Below are 17675 nucleotides of genomic sequence, written 5' to 3' on the forward strand. Positions count from 1 at the left end.
AAGAAACAACACAAAAAAACAGCATTACCAGAAAACATTAAAACTTAAATTTTCAAAGTTTCTTTAAGAAACAGTGGACTCATCTTTTCTCTTATCCTGCATCAGCTGAAAAGCCTCATGCATTTCTATCCAGAACACCTTAGCTTTGTACCAACAATGCATCACGTAAAGCAGAATGATCCTTTTTTTTTTTTAAGATTTCTTTATTTCCTAACAGAAATCCTTTTTTTCCAGTGTACCTCTAAAAAAGGCACACTTTTGGGGGCCCCTGGGTGGCTACGTCAGTTAAACGTCTACCTTTGGCTCAAGTCATGATCCCAAGGTCCAGGGATGGAGTCCTTCCTCTGGCAGGCAGTCAGTCCACTGGTTCACAAACTGGCAGGCTGCCTGCTCAGCAGGGAGTCTGCTCTTCTCCCTCTCCCTCCGCCTCCCCCTGCTTGTGCTTTCTCATTCTCTCTCCAATAAATAAAATTTAAAAAATAATAAAAAATTTAAAAATTTAAAAAATTAAAAAGGCACACATTTGAACAAATTGTACAGTAAAAAATCAACCATGAATTATCAGTTCCACTTTCCTATTTTAGCAAAACTGTAGTATCTCAGAATTGGAGAAATCTAAATTGTGTTTTTTTAAACAAGGAACTCTTCAAAACTACAAGCCATTACTCAGCTATTCATCAGAAACCCAGAAAGAAAAATCATAATTTTTACAAGCATATTATGTTCATTTTCATCAATAGATTACTTCATTTCTTGGATTTTAAAAACTTTATCTGCCTCTGCCAAATCTGGCAGATTTCAGTCTCAGACCAATCTAAATGGTTCCCATTACTGTATTTGGTAAGGGGAAATTGATGCCTAGAGGAACTTCTATACGGATTACACAATGACCACCACTCATTAAGCACTTCTTATTTCCCATGATGCAGAGCCAGGAGTTTGACAAACATTATCCTATCTGTCCTCAAAAACAATCTCGTAGACCAGGAGCTGCCGTCCCCAAAACCCGGTATGGAAAGTAAGGCTGGGATGATCAACAACCTGCCCGAGGTCACTGAACAGTATGTGGCAGATTCAAGACCAGTGAACAGTGAGGGTGGGAACTTGAACTTTAATGGAGAATTAGGCCTTTCATCAACACACATGAAATGAAGAGTCGTGAGCCCCTGAGGTTGGGAGATGGCCAATGGGAAAAGCAATACTTCAAACTGAAAAAGTAATTTCAAAACATTAGATCCAAAGATACAGACATTTGCAAAGCTGGGCAGGGGGGGAAGGTTTACTCATGTAGAGAATTCTATAGGGATCTGCACTTCCCTCGTCTTAAAATCTAATCTGTTTTAGGAGCACAGGGACTGTGTGTGTAACACTCTCCCAAATTCCACCAGGCTTAATAACCTCTATTCAAAAGAAAGAAGTGAGAACTAGGGCAGTGGGAAGAAGTGACCGCCCAAGCCCGTCCTCCCACCAGGGTAAACTGTCAGATCCGCCTGAGCGCGACCAGGAGACAGCTCGGCTCTAAAGCCCTCAGACTGGGTTAGGCTCGGATCCCCCCTCCTTCCTAGTCCCGATCCTGACTCTGCTGGCCACCTCCCGAGGCAAAATACACCGGAAGAATTTGTTGTAACAAGTAGACGCCCATATTCACCAACTGGTTTAGCAATCTGTGCAATCTACAGCAAGGCTCCAACAAGGGAGGGGCAGGAGAACATGGTATAATCGTTCTAAACTATCTTTCTACGAAATTGGGAAGGTTCACGAGACCATGGGGGATAGGGGAGCAGAGACAAACACACCATCCCTGAGTTTTAAGCAGGAGATAGAGCCTCCTCGCCAACCCAGGCTTAAAAAAGTATTAATTTCAGAGATAAGGCTTTCACGCCCCGACACTTGTAGGGAGATAATGGATTCTGGGGCTCCCCGGTCCTAAGTGCAAAACACCGTGGCCTGGATATTAAGGTGACTTGATTTTTATTACCTCCAGAAGGGTCCGCCTGCCGTGCCGGGACTACCTCTTGGATCTCCGTCGGCGGGTCCCACCGAGCGTCCCCACGCCCACCCTTCTAGCGAGGTGTTTTGCAAAGGCCTGTCTTACGCGCTCCGGGCAGCACCCACCCATCCCCCTCCCCAGGTCTCAGACAAGTAGCCTGGTTAATCATTCAACGCCGGCGGCGTGGAACAATTTTTTAGAGGTCAAATTGAAAGGTTCTCCCTAAGTTTCACAGAAACCAGCCTTTGGGGACTCGGAGGTGGCAGTGGCAGGCAGATGGGGGTGGGGAGCGGCGGCTGGTGGCTCCTTGGCTCACAAAACACCTGATCTCCCCATGCGGCAACCGAGACCAGCGCAGTGCGAGGGTGGGGTGAGGGAGTGAGAGTGAAAAATCACGCATGGCCCCCTACTCAAAACGCCGGTGGAAGCCAGGTGAGGACGCCGGCCCCAGACGCCCCTTCCCAATGCCTGCATCACCCCCGCGCGGGCTCCCCCGGAAGTTGGGGTGCAGCGAGGAGGGGGGATGTCCCAGGGCCCCGTGGGGGTGGGGGTGGAACAGGGCAAGAGACTAAAAAGACATGCTGCTGCTGGTTTTGTTATCCTCTTCCTCTAGGGTAAGGAAGCTGGAGGGAAGGGGGGACGCCTAAATGCGGCGGGAGCCTCCCAGGAACGTTTTCCTCCTGTGGCGCGCCGGTACGAAGCCGGAACCGGCGAGGAACGGGACTGCGAGGGACAGGAGTCGGTGCGGAGCAGGGGGAGCAGCAAGCAGAGATAGAAAGGAGGTGGAGAGGGCTGGGGGAGACGGTGGGGGAGGGGAAGAGGGGCGGGAGGGGGCGGGGGTGCACACCCGCCCCGGCCCTACCTTGTCCGGGAGCAGCTCCTGCTCAGCGGGGCGGGGGCGGGAGATCCCGGCCGCATCCACGTCCCGGCCGCTCGGCGCGGCTTAGCCCGGCGAGCGCCGCCGCTCCCGCTCCATACGGTGCTCCGCGAGGGGCGGCCGGGTGGTGTCGTCTGCAGGGAAGTCACCGGCACGGCTCGTCTCCTGCACTTGTTGCCGCCAGCGCTACTGCGCCTCTCACTCCCGGCTCCAGCTCCCGGCGCCGCCGCCGCCTCTGGGCGCCCGGGTCGGGCCCCGCCTTCGCCCCCGCCTGGCGCGCCAATCAGGCCCGGCACCACCCCTCACGTCACCGCCCAGCGGGGCCCGCAGCCCGGCGCCCCAAGTTTGGGGAAGGCCGAGCTCCAGCCTGTCTGCCAGTTTGCGCCTAAGATTCGCCCAGGCTAGTGCTCCTTCTAGCTTCCAGAGACCCGCCGGGGGCCCCAAGTCCACACGTGGAAAGTAAAGGGTTAAACTGGGGGACGGGGACCCCAGGAAGTAGACCCCCTCGGAAGAACAGGACAGTTCGACCGTATTCCAACCCCGGTCTAACCTAAATCTCTCCAACTGCAGGTCACCCCTCTTGCGGTGCGCCTAATGTTGGAGGACTAAACACAGAGCCTGGGTAGAACTCCAGTGACCTTTTCTGGCCAGAACCAGTTTGTGACTGGGCCTAGACCGTCTGGCCGGCGTGCCAGTGTTCGGGTGCGTGCGCCCTTGCAAAACCCAGAGTTCCACTGGGGAAGGGGGAACCAGGGCCAAAGTAGGACGTGACCATTGCTCTCTGCCCACCCGTTACTTGCCGCCACCTCTTAGATCCCCAAATAACGCCCTAGAGCCCAAGGCCTACAGTGGTGCCCTACTTGGCACTGCCACCCAATCTTCGAATTTATAAAGCCGCCCAGGAACTGGTGAGGGGGAAGTTTTAGCTCTCCTCCTTGTGGTGTCTTGCAGAGAATTTCCTCGAGGTCCCACGCGCGTCTTGGAAGCCAGAAGTGCAAGGTGTCCAGACGCTGCGCCTCCAACCCGCGCCGCTGCCCAAAGGGGCAGGGCGGACACCTAGGAGCAGCCTAAATGGCTGAATTCTGACACACACACCTCCGGCTCCACACTACGACGCCCACCAGCCGAAACACCTGGAACCACAGACGCACCCTTCTTAGCCTAGCGCCCCCGCTGGCTCGCCAGAGCACTACATTCTAAGGTGAGTCCCAGCCTCTGGGCCCAACTTTGGGGGCCCCAGGTAAGCCTAGCGCAACCGGATGGGGAGGTTGCACAGGTCTGAAAGGCCCAGAGCAGCCAGCTCGTCACGCGCTTGCTCCGTGGCAAGCCTGGCCAGAGGCCCATCAGAAAGCACCTCCCTCGCTAGGTCCTTGTCTCTTCAGGAAGAGAGATCCTCTTTACACAACCAGACCCAGCAGTTAAGGACACTCCACCCTCAAATATTTGCATTTTTCAGAAGGCTTTTTGAGGCGGAATTAGCCTAAGGGGAAGGAAATGCAAATGTAGGGATTTCAGGCACCTAGGAGTTCAGCCCTCTCGACTGTGGGCCCTTACTCTTATCCCAGTTCCGACCAAAAGAATACTTTGCTGCTTGATGCACTGAGACACGTGGGTGCACTCTTTTAGAAACAGGCGTTCAGAGTCATCTGGGAAAGTTTTGATTTTCAGCCTGCAGACCTTTTTGTTTTTATGTTGATCACATGATTCTCCTAAGACTGAAACATAAAAGTCCAAGAAACAAGTTGGATTTTGTATGTTCACAGAAAAACAAAAAGGATGCACACTGACTGCTAACCACCGTTATCCCAAATGTGGAATTGGAGTGTGGGAAGGAGGGAAATGAATTTTATACCCTTATACTGACTCTGAATTTTGTATTTTTCCAGTTGTATTAACTGTCATAATTTAGAAAGCTAATAAAACATTTTTTAAAGAAATACAGAATTTAGAAATTCTTGAACTCTAGAGAAAGTATAAATTAATAAAAAGGAAAGCCTATGCTTTCATTCTGCATAAAAATAATTAATCCTGAGTCCGTGTTCCTTGGGTTAAATAAAGATATCTCTAGGCTGCTGTTGTGATTAAACGCTGTGGTGGGACAAGACTGACATCTGAAGATTTTTCTGGGCCGTCAGATTGACATATTGTTTCTATGCACGTGTGTCTTCCCTTTAAGTAGACACCCAGTAGCCACAGACATACTTTCAGGGACTGCCTGCTAAGGAGTTTTTAGTAAAGGAACTGCTGCAGCGTAAGTTGGGATCCAACAAGGAAATTAAGATTGTGTCCTTTGTAGCTGTTCAGGCCCTGAAATTTAAAAATAAGGGCATTCTCTCCATCCTGCCATTAATTAATGCAGCTGGGAGTGTATCTGTAACAGCTAACACTGTTCCTTTGGGGGAATTACTCAACGCTAAGTTCCACACTGACTTGGCTGTAGTCTTTACTCTTGGGTTGGGGCCTGGGTCCATCATCAGTAGGTAAAGATGTATTATTTATTTATTTAACAAATATGTATTGACACTGGAGTGGTAAACATGACAGACAAACTCTTCTCTCTTGGAGCTCCCAGTTTAGCTGGAGAGAGACAGCTTCACAATTCAATGCACTGTCAATTATATAATGACAATTGCAGAAGTACAAGGTAGTGGGACCATGTGGGGGAGTCCAAGAGGAGGTGACATTTGAGTTGAGCTCTGAAGGGTGAGCAGGATTTACTCAGGCAAAGAAAAGAATGGAACAGAGTTCTGGCTGGTTTATACTACAAAGGGGATGTGGTTGAGGAAGAAGTTGGAGAGGTAGGCAGGGGCTACGTTCTGCAGGGTCTAGAATACCATTTTCAGTAAGATCACTCTGACCACAATGTGAAGAAGGAATAGGGAAAAGGGAGAAAGGGAGTTGAGAGATAGTTAGGAGGCTCTTGCCAAAATATAAATGAAAGGGCTGTTTATCCAAGTGGTAAAGCAAATGGAGAGAAGAATACCAACAAGACTTGGTGATTGCTTAACTAGGGAGGAATCAAGGAAAACTCCCAGTTCTCTGCTTCTTCAACCAGATGGACGGTGGTGCCATTTTCTCAGTTGGGGCACCCTCAGGGAAGAGAATTAAGAAAACGTTCCCAAGGTTCACATTTGGTCAAGGTGGGTCTGCAGTGGGTCTGCAGTGCCTGTGAGATGTCCAAGTGGGTATGTTGAATAGGACGTTGGTTGTAGGGTCTGGTGCTCTGAGGAGAGGCTGAAACTGAAGTAGTAAGTAGAGGTGGTAATAAAGCCAGGAGAATAAGGTGGTCTCCTAGGAGAGTGTAGAGCTGGACCGGAAAACTATCTACAGATGAAGTGGAGGAGCTGCCAGAGAGGCAGGAAGAAAACTAGGAGCTTGGGGACATAGGGGTGTCCCAGGGAAAGAACATGTCTTAAGGAGGCAGTAGTCAACACACTCAAAATGGCTGAGAGACCCAAGGGAAATGAGGACTAAATAACGTCCACTGGATTGACTGACCTTGGTGTCACTGGGAGTTTCACGGAGCAGTTACTGGTATAGTGAAGGGTGAAGAGATAGACTGGAGTGGATTGAGGAGTGAGTGAGAGGTGAAGAAATGAAGAAAGGTACTTCATGCAGACAGAAAGGTTTGAAGGGTCAGAGAGAGAAACAGCTGCAGAGGAATGTTATGTCAGCAGTGGGTTTGGGATAGAATTACTTGAGTGTGTTTAAATGCAGATGGGGAGGATCCTATAGAGAAGAGGAAGATGAAGGTATAGCAGTGAAAGGACAATGGACAATAAAGGTTCCTGTGACCATGGGAGAGGATGGAACCAGAGTATGGGTGGAAAATCTAACCTCATGCCAGAGGCTACCTCCTCTGTTATAACAGGAGGGAGGAAGTTGGAGGAGGACTGAACCAGGCAGGTTTGGTATAGGACATTGAATCCTTCCACAGGATGACTTTATCTTGCTCTGTGACATACAGGAGGCTAGGGTTGGGGCAGGGAGAGATGACAGATTTGAAGAAAGTGGAGAAGGTGTGACAGAGTTATTGCAGAAAGTGAGAAGGTTGAGAAATGGCCAGATGATTAAGTCAGCATGGCAACCTACTTGAGGTTGGTGGTGTGAACTTTTAAGGTACCCTTTGGCCCCACTGTGTGATTTCGTCCAGCAGAGCTCAGGTGTCTGCTCTGGTGCAGGCTCAGGTGAGGGAATTCCTAGGGCAGAGGAGCAAATTCCTTTTGCTAAGGAATTAAGAACCTTGGCAAAAGTGAGGTTGACATGATGAATGATACAAGAGAAAGGACAGAAGTCAATGGGCTGGAGGTGTCAAAGGAGTCAATGTTTAATCATGTTGGAAGAAGAGGAGGTTGCTGACTTGGGTCAGCAATCTGGATGCTTAAGTTAGTGGTCCGGGAGGTGGACAGGTTTAAGATCATGACAAAGCCAGGATATGATAAGGGAGAGTAGAGGAGAAAGTCACTGGGGAATATGAGGCCAGGGGACTGAGAGGTAGGGTACTGGATAGGTCATCCATGTGGGCAGTGAAGCCACCCAGGTCGATATGGGCAGGAATCGAAGTCAAGGTCATGGTGTGAAAGCCATGGAGCTGGGAGCTGAAGTCTTAAGAAAGTGAGGAAGAAGGAGTGACCAGGAGGTCAGAAGATGGGAACCACCAGAAGGGAAGAGGGAATATGGCTAGGCAGCAACCTCAAGAGTGGAGGAACAAGAGTGTTTACAAGAGGTGGAGGAGAAATGATCAGAGAGGGGACTAACCCCAGCTCTCAGCCCTGGGGGACACAGAGGTGAAAAAGCATCTTCATCTCCTAGAGCTTCAGGGAAAGCAAAGAAGGTGGGGATTTCATTCTGATTAGAGCTTAAGGATGGATGGATGGATGGATGGATGGATGGAGCAATCATCAATTCAGTTTGCTTGTTGAAGCCTCTGTCCCAGAGGATTAAATAAAAAGATTTGAAGGGTGGGAGTGAGTAAGGGTAGGAGGTCAGATGCCAGGAAGAGCAGAGGATTATGCCTGATGGTGGATAGAAGATCCATGAGAGAATGATAATGAAAAGAGAAATGAGTGGTCTCTATGAAGCTTGAGCTGGTAGCTGTGTAAACCAAGGCCACATCCCCCTCACTTGTTTCACCCCAAGATTTCCATCAGGGAAAGGCATGTGGAGGCCTCCTTTCTCCTTCCCCCTCTTCTCCACTAGGGACTTTGCTGTCAACACATGAGCTCCTTTGGGACTCTGGCCATGAGTCAGGAATCCCAGGCTTATCTCACTGCTGCTACTCACCTTGTTTCTTCCTCAGGCAGATTGTTGACCTCTTCTGTCTCAGTTTCATTGTCTGTAGATGCTAAAACACACACACCTCTCAGGACAATTATAAGGAGTGAGAAGATAACTTAAGTAAAAGCACTTTCTAGGGGCACCTGGCAGCTCAGTTGGTGGAGCATGTGACTCTTGATCTTGGGGTCGTGAGCTTGAGCCCCATGTTGGGTGTAGAAATTAGTTTAAAAAAAAAAAAAGCACTTTCTAAACTGTAAATCACTTTTAGGGATATGAGTGATTTCCCTTGTCCAGAACTCCCTCACATACATCCATATCTCTCCCAGGAGCCCTCCCCAAAAAGATTGCAAGTCTCTGCTCTAAAGCAAGCTGTAATCTTGCCCAGAGATAGGACAAACACACACAAAACAATTAGAGAGGAATGCACAGCTGTGTCTGATTAAGTGCTAAATTGTAAGGTACAGACAGTAAGAGCTCTGAGATCAGAAAAGAGAACAATTAACCAGACTTCGGAAAGTCTGGGAGGCTTCCTGGAGAAGGTGGGGTAAAAGGCTCCCAGACTGCTCACTGAAGGTGAGAAGAATATTGGCAAGTGCTCGTGCCTTTGTGGCTGCAAACACTATCAATCTGACAGTCTGACATGGCTCCACAATTAAAGCTTCTAGGTCACAGATGCTCTTTTGGCACCCCTAATGCCCAACCTGTTGTCACCCCTATAGTCATACACCTTCTCAGTCATAGTCTGGCACTCCCCCCACATGGTTGGGCAGCCTAGGCTACAGAGCAAATCTTATGTGCTTTGCTCTGGGCCTCTCATGTTTGGGTCTCCCTTGTCACCTGTTTGCCTGGTGAAGAAATGACTAGTATTGTTGCCCAGCCAGACTGCAGGCTTTTGAACAAGCAATCCCGGATGCCCCTCTTGCTGCTGTTTGTCTCACTGTACCCAGCCAGCCTGGGGGGCCCCATGTCCACTGAACCAAAGCCCGACACCAGCTCCCACACCTGCCTCCTTTGCTCTTTACTGCCTCTGCTTCATTGTCCAGGAGCACCCATCAACCCACCATTCGGATACAGACCCCATGGAGCTGCCACCCTCGAGCCTGAGACCTGCAAGCCCAGAGCTGGCTTCGACCTCCGTGGTTGTATTGGAGCCACAGGAGCCAATTCCTGCAGCCCTCTGGGCATGGTTCAGAATGAAGGCCTTCTTCCTCAGTAGCTAGTGCCATGGTCTGTTTGGTGCCCAAGCCCTGTAGTTCCCTCCTCCCTTCCCCACAGACCTGGAAAAGATCCCATCATGCTCGAGGGGCAAGCATACACAGGCAGCATCGCAGCAGAAATCCCTAAATCTTGTATATACTATGGACTTAGGTTGCTTCAGAAGGAGCGAGTCTGTTAATCAGTCCCAGTTGGGGCCATAAAAACAACAGCCACCTCTGTCAATGGCTAAAACATTAATTACTGATGGAAAGTGTGGAATCTTGGCACTGGAATTCTTGGAACTCCAGTCCAAATCCCTTGGAACTTACAAATGAGAAAAAGAAGGTCCAAAAAGTAGATTTTGGGAGGCCAAACACCTGATACTAGAGATAATCTCTTGAATGTTGGTCAATCAAGTCACAGGTTAAAAATCACCTGGCTCCTAAAGCAGATCCTTTACCCCAAGATTACTTTGACTTTGCAACAGCAGAAGAACATAAAACCTCATTGTCAGATGCGGATACCACAAACCAGTGTTATGATTCCCAAGGGATTTGCTCCATCTCCCACAGAATCCTGATGCTAGAAGAACTCAGAATTCCTAGGTGAGTAAAGTCCAGCCTGTGTATGGCATTGTGATGGTGTATAAGATCAGTAATTTGAAGGGGCACAAACAGCCATCTCTATGAGGGTCATAATATTGTTTGGGGAATGGAACTCTCATTAAAGAGAAATGCAAAATCATACTTATAATGATTATCAAACTGCAAAATTACATTCAAGAGGAGAGGCCCATAATTGCCGCATCAAGCATGAGACAGTGCCATTAATATGATTATCAGGGCATAAGCCTATTAGAGAACCTAATGCCTCATTGCTGGCATCATCCTGCCGGCTACTCCAGGTCTGGAAACCATCTCAGCTGTAAACACAACTGTTACAAAACAATGATTTGCAAGCGGCATAACAAAGATCTGCTGGCCTTTACCAAAGGTCAAAGCTGCCTGGCTAAGGAGAACAGAGAACATTTCTGAAAAATGAAGACTCATCTGCCAACTCCAGTTGGCTCTTATTGAGAAAGAAAGTATGCTAGGCTCCAAGTCCTCCCCAGTTGTGCAGCCATCCAGATATGGGTATAACCGTGAGGTCTGTCATCTTCAGATAGGCATGTGCCACCTCAGATGGATTCAGGAGCCTAAGTCTTGGCTAGTGGTGGGCACAAATATGGTATGGAAATCTACAAACCCAAGTTCAAATCCCACTCTATGTGTCCTCATAGGTATAGTAAAATCTATCTCGAAGACTTCCCAAGAAGGGAAAATAAGGTCATTTATGACCAAGTGCCTATAGATACCTGGTGCTTAATAAGTTTGTTTCACCTTTGGCTTTGACAGTGGGCCCAAGTCCTCATCAGGATGAAGTACAGGTGGTATCTTGGCATAGAACCCTGGGGATTATTAACATTTGTCGTGGGAGCCTACAAGAGGAATTGCTACTCTATCTTTATTCCAAAGTGTTCAGATATCATTAATCACCATCACCATTGAGAACAGGAAGATCAATTGGCTATACCTGGGAGGAGCCACTTGCTTGGTCTTTTTAGGACCCAGTGACTGATGAAACTCACTTGGCAAGATGTGTCATAGCAAAACCATCCTCAGGAGGGGCAGGGCCTTTTCCTTAAGCATGACAGAGAAATCAGAGAACAATGGACCCCGCAGATGGTTCTAGTTACTTTCACTGTAAGTGTCTTTGCTGTAGACATCTTTGCTGTGAGCATTTTGGTCAAATAACTAAGTAGCATTAAGGCCATTTTGCCATGAAAGATTAAAAAGTAGGGGTGCCTGGCTGGCTCAGTTGGTAGAGCATGCAATTCTTGATCTCGGTGTTTTAAGTTGGAGCCCCACATTGGGTATATAGATTACTTAAAAAAATAAAGTCTTAGGGGGCACCTGGGTGGCTCAGTTGGCTAAGTGGCTGACTCTTGGTTTTAGCTTAGGTCATGATCTCGGGGTCATGGGATAAAGCCCTGCATGGGGCTTGGTGCTCAGCATGGAGTCTGCTTGTCCCTCTCCCTTCCTCTCTGCCCCTCTCCTCTCTCTCTCTCTCTCTCTCTCTCTCTTAAATAAATAAATAAAATCTTTAAAAAAGGAATTGGTTGACACTCTGGTTTGTTTGACAGTTTGGTTTCATCAACTGGTCGACAGTTTGGTTTCATTTCTCGAGGTAGTCCTCACATTTTTATATGATGTAAATCTTAGCTTTCAGAATAGCATAATGGTCTATATGGTAGCATAGAGTTTTGAATCCACATTTCCCTAGAACTCTGGAACATCTATCATTGGACAAGTGACAATATGCCAAGAACAAACAGCAGTATCAAAAAGCTTTCACAACACAATACAAAGCCCAGTTACAGATAAACATCCTAGTATTTGGAATCTGATACCTCTCTTAATGAAGGAAGAAATTTTAACAAAAAAAGAAAAAGTGTGATGCCAAACAGGGAAACAAATCAACAAGCAAAACAAATGAAAGTATAATATGAATGAAAGACTTCGAAGACAACTACTTAGGTACAATCTACAAAATAAAATCAGTTATTGGTGCACTATTGCCATGAATCAACATTATACATTTTGAATGTATTCAAGTATTTCGTATTTTGCAATAAAGTCTTTTTTTAATTTTTAAAAAATTTTAAAAAGATTTTTATTTATTTGCTTGACAGAGATAGAGACAGCCAGTGAGAGAGGGAACACAAGCAGGGGGAGTGGGAGAGGAAGCAGCAGACTCCCAGCGGAGGAGCCTGATGTGGGGCTCGATCCCATAACGCCAGGATCACACCCTGAGCCGAAGGCAGACGCTTAACGACTGCACCACCCAGGCGCCCCTGCAATAAAGTCTTTTAAATCTACTCATTTTCCAAGTTTCATTATGTTCTTTTTAATGAATGTCCCTCTTTTATTTTTTGCCATTTTATCTTTTATGTCAAAATTGTCTTACAGCCAATAACTCATATGGAGGAAATGCTTGCGGCAAAGATGCTTAAGGCAAAAAACCAGCACGCCCATGAATAGTCTTAAAAGAGAAGCAGGATGCATGTAACAAGGTGGACAAATCTCAAAACATGTTGAGTGAAAGAAGCCATACACAAAAGAATATACATGAAGCACAAGAACAGGTAAAAACTAACCTATGGTGATAGAAATCAGAACACCAGTTGCCTCAGGGATAAGAAGAGAATTAAATGAAAAGAGGTGTAAGTGAACTTTCTGAGATGAGAGAAATGTTTCGTCTGTTGATTGGAATGATGGCTGCATGGGAGCACATCATTGTCAAAATTTACCACAGTGTACACTTTTTTTTTTTTAGATTTTATTTATTTATTTGAGAGAGAGAGAGCACAAGAGGGGGGAAGGTCCAAAGGAAAAGCAGACTTTCTGCTGAGCAGGGAGCCTGATGTGGGGCTCCACCCCAGCACCCTGGGATCATGACCTGAGCCAAAGGCAGATGCTTAACCGACTGAGCCACCCCACAGGCACCCCCACACTGTATACCTTGAATTTGTGCACTTTACTGTTTACAAATTTTACCTCAACTAGCAAAAAAAAAAAAAAAAAAAAAAGGAAACAGTGTGTAGGTGGAGAGAAATAGAGGCAAGTGGGAGAAAGAAGGGGCTCCCACCCACTACCATGCTGGGCAGTTTCTTCAGCACCAAACTAGGACAGCTACAAACTGGCATTTCAAAATCAACTGCAGATAGGAGAGGATGCATTTTTCTAAAAATTAGTATAGTCTTCTGAGCCAAACATTAGGCTTAAGCCCATGTTCCTCTGCAAATTGAAATCCTTTTCATCACATTTCCTTCACTTCTCATCTAAAGCCATTCCAGGACATGGTTTTCCCGAGGCAGTACCCTTTAGGAGTCACCCTCCCTCCACCCCCCAGCTGCACAGAGACATTTTTGGATTTCATTAACTCTAGAAACTTTGTGCCCATGAAGCTGTAGAAAGAGGAAGCCAAGTTTAACTGATCAGCCAAAATCAAATTAATGATCATTAGAAGTCAGAAAAAAGAGTTTGGGTCACCAGGAAACTTTCTGGAAGAATCTTGACAATCAAACATTTCAGAAAGGGGGTGCCTGGCTGGCTCAGTCAGTGGAACATATGACTATGGATCGAGGGGTCGTAAGTTTGGGTCCCATTTGGGCATAGAGCCTACTTTAAAAAAGAAAAAGAAAGTGAGAAAGGAAAGGAAAGGAAAAAGAAAAGGAAAGAAGAAAGGGAAGGGAAGGGAAAGATAAAAGAAAAGGGAAGGGAAAGGAAAAGGAAAAAGGAAGGGAGAGGGAAAAGAAAAGCCTACGTGATCTTTTAGGGAGCTCTGGTGCTGGGATGTCTCAGAGTTGTCCCAAATTGGGGTGACAAAGCTGGGCCTTTTTACTCCTGCATCAACCAGATACTAGATGTGAGCCCTTGGGAAGGGGAACATGATCGTGGGCAAGGTGGCTCTTTTCAGCAGAGGAGAAGTCTCAGAAAGTGACTCAGCAGACAGTGGCTGCTGTCAACCCTCCCAGTAGATGGGGAAACAAGTGCTTCAATCTTGGAGGGGCATCTGGAGGGCACAACATGTCATCCACTATAGGGGGGATGTATGTTGCATTTGTAGTCCCACACGTTTCCTAGAAACCAACTAGGAGTCCACACTCATGTCCAGTGAAAACATTGCATATCAGCCTGTACCAGGACCATCTCTGGAACCCAATGATCTCACTACCCTTCCACTTCCTTAGGAAGTGATAGGAGAGCCTTTGTCAGCTACCAGCCTAGTTTTTAAGAGTGGGACAGCTGGGAGGTGGCTGTGTGGACTGATTTTGGATGGGACCTAAGCCCTCAGACTTAAGGGGCACGATGCCCACAAGAATGAAAATCCCCAGGATTAGTCTTGAACAAGCTGAGAGCCTGCTAAGCCCTGGCATCTGCTGAATTTCCCAAATGACACACATTAAGCTGTCCAGTTCCACATTTCCACAGTGTGCTTCCTGCCAAGCTTCCCAGCACAGTCTACACAATAAGAAAATCAAAACGAGCAGTTTGAGCAATTATGGATACGACAGGTCCAACAAACAAGCCTTTATCTAGAACTTAAACAGACACAGTCAACAAGGGTATAATCCAAAATTGAGATTTTGACAAAGAAAGGCTTTGCAAAATAAAAAGAGGCGGGGGGTAGAGATATTTGCATGATTTTTTTCTCTGTCTCCCTGAAAATACTAAAATAACGTATTATTCTGCCTCCCTGCGCTGCTCTGTCCCACCACCCCCCACTCCTAGCTACTTTTTTTTAATGTTTTTTTATTATATAATGTTAGTCACCATACAGTACATCCCTGGTTTTTGATGTAAAGTTTGATGATTGATTAGTTGCGTATAACACCCAGTGCACCATGCAATACATGCCCTCCTTGCTCCCCATCACCAGCCTATCCCATTCCCCCACCCCCTCCCCTCTGAAGCCCTCAGTTTGTTTCTCATAGTCCATAGTCTCTCATGCTTCATTCCCCCTTCTGATTAACCCCCTTTCTTTATCCCTTTCTTCCCCTACCAATCTTCCTAGTTCTTATGTTCCATAGATGAGAGAAACCATATGATAATTCTCTTTCTCTGCTTGACTTATTTCACTTAGCATTATCTCCTCCAGTGCCATCCATGTTGCAGCAAATGTTGAGAAATCGTTCTTTTTGATAGCTGAATAATATTCCATTGTATATATGGACCACATCTTCTTAATCCAGTCATCTGTTGAAGGGCATCTCGGTTCCTTTCACGATTTAGCTATTGTGGACAATGCTGCTATGAACATTGGGGTGCATATGGCCCTTCTCTTCACTACGTCTGTGTCTTTGCGTAAATACCCAGTAGTGCAATGGCTGGATCATAGGGTAGCTCAATTTTTAACTTTTTAAGGGACCTCCACACTATTTTCCAAAGTGGTTGTACCAACTTGCATTCCCACCAACAATGTAGGAGGGATACCCTTTCTCCACATCCTCTCCAGGAATTGTTGTTTCTTGCCTTGTCAATTTTTGCCATTCTAACTGGCGTAAGGTGGTATCTTAGTGTGGTTTTGATTTGAATTTCCCTGATGGCTAATGATTTTGAACATTTTTTCATGTGTCTGTTAGCCATTTCTATGTCATCATTGGAAAAGTGTCTGTTCATATCTTCTGCCCATTTTATGATTTGTTTATTTGTTTCTCGTGTATTGCGTTTGAGAAGTTCCTTGTAGATCTTGGATACCAGTCTTTTATCTGTAGTATCATTTGCAAATATATTCTCCCATTCCGTGGGCTGCCTCTTAGTTTTTCTGACTGTTTCCTTGGCTGTGCAGAAACTTTTAATCTTGATGAAGTCCCATAAATTCATTTTATCTTTTGTTTCTCTTGCCTTTGGGGATGTATCATGAAAAAGGTTGCTTTGGCCGATGTCGTAGAGGTTGCTGCCTATGTTCTCCTCTAGGATTTTGATGGATTCCTGTCTCACATCGAGATCTTTCATCCATTTGGAGTTTATCTTTGTGTATGGTGTGAGAGAGTGGTCAAGTTTCATTCTTTTGCATGTAGCTGTCCAATTTTCCCAGCACCATTTATTGAAGAGACTGTCTTTTTTCCACCAGGTGTTTTTTCCTGCTTTATCAAAGATTAGTTGCCCAAAGAGCCGAGGGTCCATTTCTGGGTTCTCTATTCTGTTCCATTGGTCTGTGTGTCTGTTTTTGTGTCAGTACCATGCTGTCTTTGTGATCACAGCTTTGTAGTACAGCTTGAAATCCGGCATTGTGATGCCCCCGGCTTTGTTTTTCCCTTTCAACAATTCCTTGGCGATTCGGGGCCTTTTCTGGTTCCATACAAATTTAAGGACTATTTGTTCCAGTTCTTTGAAAAATGTCATTGGTATTTTGATCGGGATAGCATTGAAAGTGTAGATTGTTCTGGGTAGCATAGACATTTTAACTATGTTTATTCTTCTGATCCATGAGCATGGAATATTTTTCCATCTTTTTATGTCTTCCTCAATGTCTTTCAAGAGTGATTTATAGTTTCTAGAATATAGGTCCTTTACGTCTCTGGTTAAGTTAATTCCAAGGTAACGTATGGTTTTTGGTGCTATTGTAAATGGGATGGATTCCCTAATTTCTCTTTCTTCGGTCTCGTTATTCGTGTATAGAAATGCAACTGATTTCTGAGCATTGATTTTGTATCCCGCCACGTTACTGAATTGCTCTATAACTTCTAATAGTTTGGGAGTGGCTTCTTTTGGGTTTTCCATATAGAGTATCATGTCATCTGCGAAGAGAGACATTTTGACTTCTTCTTTGCCAATTTGAATACCTTTGATCCCTTTTTGTCGTCTGATTGCTGTTGCAAGGACTTCTAGTACTATGTTGAATAATAGTGGTGAGAGTGGGCATCCTTGTCGTGTTCCTGATCTTAAGGGAAAGGCTTTCAGCTTTTCCCCATTGAGAATAATATTTGCAGTAGGCTTTTCATAGATGGCTTTTATGAGATTGAGAAATGTACCTTCTATTCCTACACTCTGAAGGGTTTTAATCAGGAAAGGATGCTGTATTTTGTCAAATGCTTTTTCTGCATCAATTGAGAGGATCATATGGTTCCTGAGTCTTTTCTTGTTGATATGATGTATCACGCTGATCGATTTGCGAATGTTGAACCACGCTTGCATCCCAGGGATGAATCCCACTTGGTCATGATGGATAATCCTTTTAATGTACTGTTGGATTCTATTAGCCAGGATCTTGTTGAGGATTTTGGCGTCCATATTCATTAGGGAAATCGGTCTGTAATTCTCCTTTTTGATGGGGTCTTTGCCTGGTTTTGGAAATCAAGGTAATATTGGCCTCATAGAATGAGTTTGGTAGCTTTCCTTGTTTCTATTTTTTGAAATAGCTTTAGGAGAATAGGTATTACTTCTTCTTTGCATGTTTGGTAGAATTCCCTAGGAAAACCATCCAGTCCTGGAGTTTTGTTTTTTGGAAGGTTTTTTATCACTGTTTCAATCTCTTCATAATTAATTGGCCTGTTTAAAAAATCAATTTCTTCCTGTTTCAGTCTTAGTAGTATATAAGTTTCCAGAAGTCCTCCATCTCTTCCAGATTGCTTAATTTATTGGCATAAAGCTGTTGATAAACGTTTCTAACAATCCTTCCAATTTCATTGGTGTTGGTTGTGACCTCTCCCTTTTCATTCATAATTTTATTAATTTGGGTCCTTTCTCTATTCTTTTGGATAAGTCTTGCCAGTGGTCTGTCAATTTTATT

General features: G+C 45.7%; 1 protein-coding gene and 1 long non-coding RNA gene across 5 annotated transcripts in view; one reads left to right on the top strand and one right to left on the bottom strand.

Annotated features, from left to right (window-relative positions):
• The window catches only part of B3GNT2 (UDP-GlcNAc:betaGal beta-1,3-N-acetylglucosaminyltransferase 2), a 28216-nt gene extending 25094 nt beyond the window's left edge, over nucleotides 1-3122 (bottom strand). For all 3 annotated transcript variants that reach the window (XR_005832964.1, XM_040623435.1, XM_040623436.1), the window contains exon 1: nucleotides 2853-3122. The gene's annotated coding sequence lies outside the window, so the exon portion shown is untranslated. The remainder of the gene's footprint in view (nucleotides 1-2852) is intronic.
• LOC103671307 lies at nucleotides 1-13621 on the top strand. 2 transcript variants are annotated; one of them, XR_005832965.1, is made up of 5 exons: nucleotides 1-2772; nucleotides 3438-3569; nucleotides 3819-4068; nucleotides 9829-9946; nucleotides 12350-13621. It is a non-coding gene; the product is annotated as an uncharacterized LOC103671307 (long non-coding RNA). The 2 variants fall into 2 exon arrangements; XR_005832966.1 differs by having other exon boundaries at nucleotides 9832-9946.
• Nucleotides 13622-17675: the final 4054 nt, after the last annotated feature.

Source organism: Ursus maritimus, unplaced genomic scaffold, assembly GCF_017311325.1.
Source record: "Ursus maritimus isolate PB19 unplaced genomic scaffold, ASM1731132v1 scaffold_6, whole genome shotgun sequence".
NCBI lineage: Eukaryota > Metazoa > Chordata > Mammalia > Carnivora > Ursidae > Ursus > Ursus maritimus.